The sequence below is a fragment of the Benincasa hispida genome, chromosome 4 (genome assembly GCF_009727055.1).
Source record: "Benincasa hispida cultivar B227 chromosome 4, ASM972705v1, whole genome shotgun sequence".
NCBI lineage: Eukaryota > Viridiplantae > Streptophyta > Magnoliopsida > Cucurbitales > Cucurbitaceae > Benincasa > Benincasa hispida.
Window position 1 is genome coordinate 39,012,617 of NC_052352.1, and position 12,884 is coordinate 39,025,500.

A 12,884-nucleotide genomic window follows, 5' to 3' on the forward strand; every position below is an offset into this window, starting at 1 on the left:
ACATTTTGTGATCCAGTCTTATACAAACTCCTTTGTATAGAATATCTCCATGTCTCCACATGAATGATCAAGATCAGATCATTTGTAGCACTTTAAAACAATTGTAACATCTACAAAGCGGGTCATACTCGTACTGTCACTAGAATAAGATATCCAACTTTATCCATCTACTATAGACTATTTAGGTTATCACTTAAACATGATCCACTCGCATGTCTCTACATACATGTTTAAACTCCAAGATAACCTTGGATGTTAGTTTGTTGGTTTGTGGTTAATGCAACTAATTTTTGAAATAAAACATCACATATTTATTATATAAATAAAATGTTTATACATTACAATTACAAACTATAGGACCTTACGAGATTTAGGGCATCAACCCCACAATCTCCCACTTGATCTAAAGCTAGTGGGGCGTACAATGTAAAAGTCATACTAAAGTACAAAGTACACAAATCAATAAACTATGGCACAAATCGCCAATACAAATCTCCCATTTTCTCTAGTCTAAACATGACCTGTCTCGTAGACCCATACTCTGTAGGTGACCCTCAAACACCTTAGACATGAGAACCTTTGTAAATGGATGAGTAACATTGTGCTCCGAAGCTATCTGTGTGACAATCACGTCCTCTCGATGCACAATCTCTCGGATGAGATGATATTTTCGCTCTATGTGTTTCCCCCGCTTGCGACTCCTAGAAACTCGAGAATTAGCCACAATACCACTATTATCATAATAAAGTGTGATGACCTTTGACATATCTGAAACGACTTCCAGATCCGTCAAGAATTTCCTGAGCCAAACAGCTTCCTTAGTAGCTTCACAAGCCTCTACATACTCAGCCTCCATAGTAGAGTTAGCAATACACCCTTGCTTGGTGCTCCTTCAGACTATTGCCCCTCCGTTAAGAGTGAACACTGATCCTGATATGGATTTCCTAGAATCCTTATCAGTTTGGAAAATAGAATCCATGTATCCAGTAAGGATCAAATTCTTAGAACCATACACGAGCATGTAGTTCCTCGTTCTTTGTAGATACTTGAGAATATTCTTAATGGTGGTCTAGTGATAAAATCAAGGATTAGACTGATATCTACTAACTATCCCACCACATAGCAGTTGTCAGATCTAGTACATAACATCACATACATCAGGTTGTCAACAGCCGATGCATAGGTGATTTGTCTCATTTCCTCAACCTCTTGAGGTGTCTAAAGACACTGCTCGTTAGACAATATTACTCCATGTCTGAAAGGTAGTAAGCCTCTCTTGATGTTTTGCAGCGAATACTTGACAAGTATCTTGTCAATATACGATGCTTGAGACAGAGCTAGCACTACAAGAAAAACCACTTTTATTGACGTTTGCAGTTTTAAATACCTGAGGTTTTTATGAAAAATAATGTCAAGAAATAGGTATTTTAAAGAAAAAAAACATCAAGAATTGTTTTAAAAAAGTAGAGGTTGTGCATCTTTTTCGGAAAATACAGTACTCGACGTTTTAAAAATATCAAGTTCAATTAATGGTTTCTTGACGTTTTGAAAACACCAAGAATACTAGAATATACAGGGAAACGTTGCAACACTACAGATTTTAACGAAAACATGGAAAAAGTGGAAAATGTGCGCGTCACGCTCTCAATAGCATTGTAACGCTACGGGTTTCGACGGAAAAATAGCTTGAGGTTCCAAGCTTCGAGCTTCGTTTAATTCTATAATTCCCCCAAAATCCTCTTCCTCTCTGTCGATTTGCCGTTCCAATTCGCAAACCACTTACAATATTCATCCAGAAATTCGGTATCGTCCTCGCCATGGAATGTACCAATGCCAATGGTAATTTCCCCTTTCAATATTTCTCAATTATTTCTCTTTCTCTGATCTCTCAATTTCTTCTTCTTTTTTGTTTTTCCAATTTCTATGCCCGAAGAAACCCTGTACTGTGCTCTACAGAACCAAGCACTGGAGCATTACTAATTATTACCCATGGGGGATCTCTTTGGCTTTTCTCTACATGAATCGATTGTCCGAGCTTCTGATTCACAAACCTGGCAAGGGTTTCCTTCTCTATCTCCTTGTCCTTCTTCTTTCCCTAATTTTAACTATCTTCTTTCTTTCTCTCTATTTTCCTTTATGTGTTCTATCCGATTTGAAGTTTTAGGGTTTTGTTTTTACAGAGATGATTGTTCTTCACGATCGTGGAAACCTACAACAGTGGAGGATGGAAGCATTATCTTCAAGAAATCACAGAGTTTCAGGTTTTGTGAAAAGGGTATCATGATCGAAGGAGAAACAGAATCATGCCAGAGAATATTTGAGGATTGTGTTCATTGGTCCGTTACTTTCAATATCTTTTTCATTTTGTGAATATTTTTCCTTATAAAATTTAACATGATTCTAGTTTCTCAGTCTATTTAACATGATTCTAGTTTCTTAGTTCTTAAAGAACTCGTGTTTTGAAGTTATGCATACAACTCAAAGGGGTTCTCAATTTTGCTTTCCTTGTTTTTAACTTTTTCTACTCTCGGATAAACTTTCTCATTTTTTATTTTATTAGGGGTCTTGCTTCCTTGAAAATCTCCCTCGTTCTGTTATGAAACTATGTTCAAGGTCTTTCTGTCTGTTAGAATCAGTTTGTAGGGAACTTTATATCAACAATAAAGAAACTAAAAAAAGAAAAAAAAAGGTAGCGAGCCAGTTGCAAAGTTCCCTCGGATGGATGAACAATTTCAGAATTTTTCTAGATCAACACTTTTTTTTCTTTTTCTTTTCTTAATTGATATTTTCATGTTTTCCTCACACTTTGTCATGGACTCATGCTTATATCTAGTTGAGGGGATGTTATTTTGGCATTAAATCAATCTCAGTTTTATATATATCTAACTATTGACATCAGCTAACATTTTGAGCCAATTTGCAGATTGGGCAACACATCACCTCCAACGGTGGTGTCGTAATTGCTGAAGAACTTGCACCATATCTGGATTTGTCAGAGGGGAACATTGTAAGTTTCAAACTGAAATTGATAGGGGTTGGGGTACCAATGGAAAATAATTGATGTGTTTTCAAAGATGTAAACAATTTGGTTGAGGTTGCCAATCATTATTGCTCGACGACTATTTGACAATAGGTGGAATGGAATCAACTCATATTTAAGTGTAATTCAAATCTTAGTTTTCTGTATGATTTTGTTTCATCTTCTTGATGATTGCAGGATGATGAGTCGTACATTTTACCAGTTCTTTTACGTTTTGATGGCCAACGTGAAATTGATGAAGAGGTATGTTTAACAAGATATGAAATGCTTGAATGGATACAATTAGCTCAATCTACCCATATTTGATGCAATAATATGTGAACACCAGTCTGTTGCTAGGTTGAGGCTTGAAGCGTTGTGCTAGTTATTTCGTCTATTGAGGCTTGAACACAAGTCTAAAATCGATGTTACTTATTTCGTCTAATGGATGCAATTATCCTAGTTATTTCATCTATCCCAAAAAGCACAATCTACCCATGGGTGAGGCTTGAACAAAAGTCTGAAATTGTTGTCACACTTCTCACTCCCACTTACTATAAACAATCTCTCCATTCACCTTGATATTGATCTATACAAATGCCACCCGTAGGGGACACCCATGGTGCCTCAAGGTTGAGTATAGATCTCACGGTGTGAAATTTAAAGAGAAATGTGAAGAGGATGAAATGAAGTATCATATACCACATTTTCCTCTCGTTGAGCATTTTACATAGGGTTAATTAACTTAGGAAAATCTGGCTACTGATTTTAACTAAGAGATTGTTTAATTTGCCCAAAAACAACTCTTGCCTTTGGATAGTTTAAAATAAGTTTCCAAGTAGGGGTATTACATTTCCGTCAACTTAAATACCCCAATCTAGACATAACTCACCTTAGACAAAAGGTTCTTATATACATTTGTTACAATGTTAATCTTTTATGAAGAATCAATATAATCTTATTAAATCGATTAAAAGATTAAACTTAAATTTCTAATCTCATTAGAAACGTGATCTTAGATCTATTTGAATCATGTTTTAAAACAATTTTAAAAGATGATTATAAAGTAAGGTTTGCATGCAACCATGAATTATTGATTTTAATTTCTAATTTCATTTTATTATAACAATTATAAACAAAAGAAATAAATTAAAGTCATACATTGCATGCTTTGACATATTTTAGTAAACTATAACATTTGTAAATTAACCTAAAATAGTGTTATGCTTCATGCAATTTCATTTCATTAATAACATATATAACATTTATATAATAAAATAATGAAACATACTACAGCATACATCTATACATACATTGAATCATATATTATAACAATTATAATATAAATGATGCATGAATGTGCATGCATGCATATATTATAATATTTATATTATATGACGCATGAGCATGCTATATTAGTTAAATCATGCATATACATATATAATAACACTTACAATATAAATGATGCACGAAATTAAATGCATAATCTATGGTGGGATTTTATACTTTATGACATACAATATGACATATCTATAAGATTAAATCATACATCACATGTATAATAATAAAAGAAATTAACGGACTGGGATTGGACTCCTAAAAACATAAATAAAAGGCTAACTATTACAAAAAAAATACATCTGGTTCGAAATAGGTGAATCGGACCTTGAACCACTCGAACCAGACAATGAATTGGTCAAGATGAACCCATACAACTCAAACTGAAGAATCCACGAACCGAACCAGACTAGAAAAGCATGAAATCTTTGTCTCAGAGCGTCGCGATGCTACCAACAATTTCTTCGTATATCGCATCACAGCGTCGCGACGCTAGGGCACAGTGTCGTGATGCAACTGTACAGTCGCCATTGTACAGTTTTGAACTACTTCGAAACTCCGTCATTTTTTGCCTCGAATTCTCTACAAACCAGTCGAGAACAACCACGGATGACTCAACAAATGAATTTACAGAATCGATCACAAGTTTACGCCCCAAAACACGGGCCTTCACAATACCAAATTTGTAAAACAAAAGCGATAAAACTAAATGTCCAATCCCGTAAATATCCATTAATGCATACCACTCAACATAAAACTCATCACATGAATTTACAGAATGCAAATACCCACCATTGACTATAAAATTAATTAAAAAAAATGGAAATTTGGGATCAAAATCTTGTGGCTCTGATACCAATTGAAAGATCCTAGATGAGGAGATCCTTGAGCGAAAGTGGATCGTCCCAAATCCCATATTTAAAGAAATCATAATTTTCCAGAGATAGAAAACAATTATGCATTTAATACATAATTTTCAGCATGCTTAAACAAAAGAAACTAGAAGAGAAAAAGGGGAAGGAAAGATTTACCTTTGAAGACTAAATCTTCATGTGATTCCTCTCCAACGATTGGATACAACCATGAATGGCTACCTCGATATTCTCATGTGAGAACCCAAGAGTTTGTGAGCTCTGACTATTTTGGTGAAGGAAGAGATAGAAGAGGAAAAAGAAAATTTGTTTTTTCATAGAACTATTCTATGTGCTTTTTTTACTTTCTCTTTTGCAAGAAGAAGAAGAAGAATCAAGAACCAACTTCCCACTTACGTGATGTGGAGAGAATTAAAGGGAGGGAAGTGCCTCTTATTTTCATTTATTACGGTTCTTTTTTCACTAGTGTTGTAATTTGAATAGTCTTAGTACTATTTGTAATATCGGTCCTTATATATCGTATTAACAATCGAAAGATGGTCAAAAGAAAAAATCTCTATTTGACAGGGTTTCTTTCTATACCTATGAATTTCATTGGACCCAGAAATGATACATTGGAAGAATCTTTTGGCTCTTCCAATATCAATAGGTTGATTGTTTCGCTCCTGTATCTTCCAAAAGGAAAAAAGATCTCTGAGAGCTGTTTCTTGGATCATAAAGAGAGTACTTGGGTTCTCCGAATAACTAAAGTATCATGCCTAAATCTAACTAGGGTTTGCGGTAGTGGAGGAACTGGATCGGAAAAAAGACGAATTTTAGTTGTCAGATATCTAATGAAACCATCACTGGAATTGAGATCTCATTCAAAGAGAAAGATATCAAATATATGGGGTTTATTTTTATATATTATATAGATGATCAGATCCGCAAAGACCATGATTGGGAATTGTTTAATCATCTTTCTCCGAGGAAGAGGCGAAACATAATCAACTTGAATTCAGGACAGCTATTTGAAATCTTAGTGAAAAACTGGATTTGTTATCTCATGTTTTCTTTTCGTGAAAAAATACCAATTGAAGTGGAGGGCTTCTTCAAACAACAAGGAGCTTAATTTTAAGCAATTAGATTCGATTCATAAGAACCCCTAAATAATTTTTCAATAAAAAGGAAAGTCTAAAGTAGATAGGTTTTCGCTTTTTAGCTCACTCTCTTTTGGTAAACTAATTTATTATACATAAAAACACAACTATATGTTATATCATATATAATATATAACCTATAGTTTTTATATTACATCAATTATAATATAACCTATAGTTTCAATTCTCTCTCACAAATGACTTTTAATATAAATCACATTTACATTAATTCAACTATATGAATTCAATTCATATAATTAATATTTGAATCATATTTAAATATCTATTTTCTCTCATAAATACTTAATATAATGTACCAAATATATTATAGTAATTATATCATATCTAATTAAATTAAAGATTATAGTAATTATTTCATATATAATTAAATTAACTTAATTATATGACATATAATTAATTCCTTCAATTAATTTGAACAATTCAAATTAATCTAAAAACTGATTCTTATTTATTCGCGTTGAGTTACCGAGGGGACCTCATGGACCTATAGCTTGAAGCTCAAACGGTACATGAATAATTAATTAAACTATTTAGTTAAATTATTCACCATTCATTAACTGACGAACATTCTACTAAAGACCGACAATTACACTCTTCGCACTACAGATATATTTCTGTGTCCATTGGATATAACCAATGAACATACGATGATCCTTCACAAATTGCTTGTAAGTACAGTTGGACCAAAATTACTGTTTTGCCTATGTAGTTATATGTAACTTCTTAAGTACTACTGATCCCTTTAATGAACAATAAATCATATAGTCCAACTATGACCAAAACCCCTCTCGAGCCAGGAGAGGATGTGACGTCATATTGTTCAACCCCCGAAATCAGTGCTTAAGGGAGAAATTTATCTACTTGCCCCGACATTGGGGAAGGAGTAAGTTTCTTCTTGTGTAACTATGTTCCCAACTCCCCAATCAAACGCATCCGCAAAATGGTAAGCTTATTGAGTTGACGATTTGGCCACTCTCACCCATACAAATCAAATGACTACGTTCATGGGCAGGAGTTTACAACTCACTCAAAATTAAGGTCATGTTACCTATGGTTATCCTGGTGGAATGTAAGTCTTTATTATGAACGGCGTTATATAATGAGACTAAACATTTTGTGGTCCGGTCTCATACAAACTCGTTTGTATAGAATATCCCTACTCACTGTCTACATATGAACGATCATGATCAAATCATTTATGACACTTTACAACAATTGTAACATTTATATAGTGGGTCATACTCATAATATCACTAGGATAAGGTATCCAGCCTTATCCATATACTACAGACCATTTAGGTTATCACTTAAATATGATCCACCCGTATGTCTCTACATATATGTTTAAGCTCCAAGATAACTTTGGATATCAGTTTATTGGTTTATGGTTAACACAACTAATTTTTGAAATAAAACATCACATATTTTATTACATAAATAAAATGTTTGTATATTATAATTACAAACTATAGGACCCTACGAGATTTAGGACATCAACCCCAAGAAGGCAAGGGTGGGCCGTAGAGCTATTGGAAATGAAGTAGTATGTTTTGAAAATTGCACTTTAGAAAAAATGCTAGATTACACAAAATACCCTTAAATTTTGCACTTCGTGTCAAAAATACCTTTGAACTTTCAAAAGTTTCAAAAGTATCTTGAACTTCCAAAATAATTTAAAAGATACTACTGTTAGTTTTGGATGTAAACCATTAATGTTTTGTGTAAAAAAATATCCCTAATTTTTCAAAAGTTTCAAGAATACCCTTAAACTTGAAAAAATGTTAAAAAATACCCTTACGGTTATATGAACAAAAATCATCAATAATGTCTTACTCATCTATTTTCCCTCTTTTTCCTCCCTTCTCTTCTTTAATACCCTCTAACTCTCTTTTTTGTTAACTTTTTGACATTTTTTTATCTAAAAAAATAATAATAAATATAACTTTACACTTTAGTCACGATATAAAGATTAGAAAGAGATTAATGAAAGCACCAAGGATTTTAAGACTTGAATGTTTCTAACAAAATTGTACATTAGGTAGTTGAGTGTGTGTTAATAGCCAAATACATTTTTATTGACCTTTTATTGTTTTCATTTGTTTTAAGGAGAGATTTTGAATTTGAAAATCTAAGAGATTTTGTGGGATTTTGTGTTTTAACTTAAAATTTTGGTTGCTAAGAAAATTCAGGTAAGAATTGGAAAAATAAGAGAAAATAAGAGTATATATGAAAAAGAAAGATATCTATATAGTTTGTTTACAAATTGGTTCTTTTCAAACTTAAGAAAACTTCCAACAAATTGGTCATCATATTAATGGTAAGAGCATTTTATTTTTAAATTTAAAGTTATTTTTTAGAACGAGGAATTAACGGTTTATGTTTTTCTTTAGTGGAGATATGTTTTTTTTTTTTACTTTTTTTTTTTAAAGATTTAAGGGCATTTTAGATTTTTTTTTTTAAAGTTCAGGAGTATTTTTTAAATAAAACTTTAATGGTTTCCATAAAAAATAACAGCAAAGGTATTTTTGGACTCTTTTTTAAAGTTCAAAGATATTTTTAAATAAAGTTTTAACAGTATTTTTGACACAAAAATATAAAGTTCAAAGTCTTTTTTTAAGTTATCCAAAAGAAAAAATAAAAAGGATAAAACAGTGTGTTTTGAAAATAATTTGGAAAAGCATGTTGATTTTTTGTCCTTCATAGAGTGGCTCTCTTAACGTGACACACCATTTTCTCGCTTTTTTTTTTTTTTTTTTTTTTTTTTTTTTTTTTAATTTCTTCCATTAACCATTTAAATTCTTCCGTTGATGGCTTTTGTTGTATATTAGAATACATAAACGTGTGTTGCACGTGTCTTTTTTTTTTTGGTTATATATATATATATATAAATTGAACAAACAAATTAAGATTAAATTGAGAAACAACACTACAACAATTTTGGAAAGATGTGCGAAATGTATATATAATCATCACATTTCTCGAAATGGTTATGCGAATCTTGCCCAAGAATTAGTAAGTTTTTCGTCTTAAATTAAATCTTTTATTTTAATATGTTTATGCTAATTAAATATGTATGTTCATGTAGAACCTATCGAATGATCATTCTTATCAGGCGACTTCATGGGAAGAAGCAAGAAACGGAAAAAATAATGAATATTTTGATGAAGCTACTCGAGAATGTGTTAATCGGATTGTAAGTTTACATTGTGCAAAGTTTAAGATGATATATATATATAATGTTTGGAACTTGTGATGATATAGATATTGTGTGAAAATTGTAATATGTTTTACAGGATAAATTGGTTGAAGTCTATGAAGGTGAAGATGTTTTGACCAAAGTATTGGGTACAGAGGAATATTGGGGACGTGTTAGAGGAATGAGTGATTTTGTTTTCCATTCTTAATATTTCAAATTAGTAAAACCAAAGTTCTCAATGAGCCAAAGAATTGAAGGAGGCTCTAACGAAAAAAAATGTTTGACATGGTAAAGTATTAAGAGAAAGAACTCACAGGAGACAATCTTATCAGTCCAAATCATCTGTTGGAAGTGTTGCACTAAGTACATCTGAAGAAGAAGATATTAAGAAGATGCCTGAAGAAGATTTGGAGGTAATTTATTTGTTATGACTTTTAAATTTTAATCATATTGTACGTGTTTAACCATGCGTGACATAAGTTCTTTTAAATTTGTTAAGGGGACACCATGCCACTTGGCTATAAGAACTGTAGATAACATTGTTGTAGTAGCCACAACATTTGATGATGATGTATCATGCTTAACTGTTAAAGTTCTGATTGACATTGTCATTGGAGAAGATTTGCATATACCAATTCCTGTGAAGGGTAAAATAGAGTCCTTAAATCAAGCAATAGGTAACTTCGTAAAATGGCCTCGTGAACTTGTAGTTATGGTTGACGAGAAAAAAGTATGTCTCTTTTTCAGTATATGAGTTTGGTTATTTATTATTTTTCCTACTTTGAATTTTTGTAACTTTGGTTATGGTAGGACCATTCAACAATTAAGAGTTTCAGCCAGTCCTCTAAATATACTGACGCCAATGGTACCATCAAACTCTTGAATGGACATGTCATGCATAACATGAATGATGTAGACATGATCCGTATCACTTTGGACGAGCATATATTTGGAAGAGACAAATTTATTTATTTAGGCACGATGATCTGACCCAATATTGCAATATGGTTGAAATAGGCTACATGTGTATTTTGACATATATTGTGTAAGTATTAGTCATCTAGATTCACTCATGTATACTTTGTTTCATGTTTAAATAATAAATTTTAATTTGTTTAGGTATCTTTGGGATGAATGTGGTTGTGATATTACGAAGAAGTTTTTTTTTTTTTATAATTTATCAAGCAAGAATATCGCCACACGTGAAGTCTCAAGATATTCGATCTAGAAATTTAGTCAATCAACTACAATTGGCTAATTTAGACTAATTAGTCCTTATTCCATATAACACAGGGTAAGTAAATACAAGTTCTTAAGTTATTTTTAATTTACATTATACACGTACTAATATTTCAAAATTGTTGCTTATTATAGTTATCATTGGATATTGATTGTAATCAATCTACAAGAAAATTGTGTTTATATTTTGGACTCTCTTTGAAGTAAGGTTCAAGAGGATTTTCATGGAGTTATAAATATGTAAGTGTAATTGAACTTTCTTAGGTCTTAATTGAAGTATTTATGTTTAACTAATGTTTTCAAACTATTTAGTGAATTGAAAACATGGCAAGCCAAGCACGATCTCTAACACCATCGGTCTTCTCCAAAATGGAAACCTGCAAAAGGTAAATTTGCATTCATTTTTTAACAATTTATGTTCATCGAACATAAGAATAATTGTTTTCAACTTCTTTACATGAAGTACCCCCATCAATTAGATTTTGTAGTATGCAGGTACTATGTGCAAAAGTATATACATGAAATAGTGCATAATCCTACTACTCCCATTACTAGCCTCGTACATATATATATATTTTTTTTTTATATACTAGCTTTAATTTAATAAATGGACGTAAACTTATGTTGAATTTATCTTTTTCTTTTCCTCTTTGTAGTTCAATACAAAAAATGCATATACCCAAGGAGAGATTGACGTAATTCGAACCCAATTAGCAAGTTTTGTTGGCAGTTTTGTGTAAGGATGTAATTCTTGTTTTTTTTTTTTTTTTTTCTTGTCTTAATAGAATATAAATACTAGTTTAGAATGAATGCAAATTTATCTAACCATGATCCGTTTATTGGAAGATTTATGTATAATATTTTTGTGTTCATAGGGTATTTGGTGTTAAGTATTCATGGAATTAGTACTAATTGATATTTGTGAATGAGAGAAAGGATGACTTGGTGTAAATATTCTATGAAAGTCTGTTATTGTTATGCAAATGTTGGTGATTAGTGTATTTATTTCATATTGATTCTTGTTTGTGGATAAATTTCATAGGTGGAAGAAAAATATTGATGGCTTGCCATGCAATTTTTTTTTATACTTTTTAATAAAAAAACAATGACGAACATTTCCTGACCCAATACGAGACATATAATGTCATTTTTAACTTGACCAAAAAAATGGATTCAGCAACAGAATTAAAAAAAAGGACAATAATTGATAAAACGGACAGATTCTGAGCTTTAATGTCGGTTTAGAGGGCTTCATTTGATTCTTTGTCTTTAGTTGCAATCGTGCAACCGACATTAAAGGACTTTAATGTCGGTTGCAACTGACATTGAAGCCCTTTAATGTCGGTTGGAAATTTCATTAAAGGTCTTTAACAATCGACATTAAACTGTGTTATTAAAGCCCTTTAATGTTGGTTTAAAACTGACATTAAAGGCAACCGACATTAAAAGACTTTAATAACACTATCTTTAATGTCGGTTTAAAACCGATATTAAAGCCCGAAATTCTTTTAGTGCAACAATTTCTTTTTTAATAATATTCACAAGGAAAAAGGGATATATAGGTGCATCGAGACATCTCAATGAGATTAACACCCCTCTTGCACCCTCATCACATCCCAAGACTAGAAAAGATTCATTGATATAAAGAACAGTACAAAAAGAGTTAGAGAGAAGTTGGATAAAGAAGACAATACAAAGAGGACAACTAAAGAAAAGCCTTCCAATTAATAGAGATATTAGTGATATCATAATTACAAAAAAATAAAGCTTTGATTTAGAACAAAAAGGGAAGATAAATTCAGAATGTCCTCCCAAAGCTGCCGCTGAGACTTACCCTCAATGTGAAACGTTCTGTCATTATGCTCCACCAAATACTCCATAAGGTAGCTCCAATAAGATTACTGAGAAGGATACTTCTCTGAGAAACATGATTGAGGCGTATAAAGGCATCCAAAACAAACACTAACGCATGAGGAGCTTATACAACAATATCAATATATACGTAGAACATAGTCCATAGATGTTTAGAGAAGCTGCGAGTAGTAAGGAGATGTTTAAGG

The 12,884-nt window shown here is 31.9% G+C and overlaps 1 long non-coding RNA gene across 5 annotated transcripts; it reads left to right on the forward strand.

Moving 5' to 3' along the window:
• Window positions 1-972: 972 nt before the first annotated feature.
• Window positions 973-11,633, forward strand: LOC120075214. Of its 5 annotated transcripts, none has more exons than XR_005481228.1 (10): window positions 973-1,839; window positions 1,934-2,060; window positions 2,181-2,336; window positions 2,924-3,007; window positions 3,218-3,283; window positions 9,475-9,582; window positions 9,683-10,879; window positions 10,960-11,064; window positions 11,137-11,210; window positions 11,481-11,632. It is a non-coding gene; the product is annotated as an uncharacterized LOC120075214 (long non-coding RNA). The 5 variants fall into 5 exon arrangements; XR_005481227.1 differs by having other exon boundaries at window positions 9,683-9,998; window positions 10,396-11,064; window positions 11,481-11,631; XR_005481229.1 differs by having other exon boundaries at window positions 9,683-9,998; window positions 11,481-11,628.
• The last annotated feature ends 1,251 nt before the right edge of the window (window positions 11,634-12,884 follow it).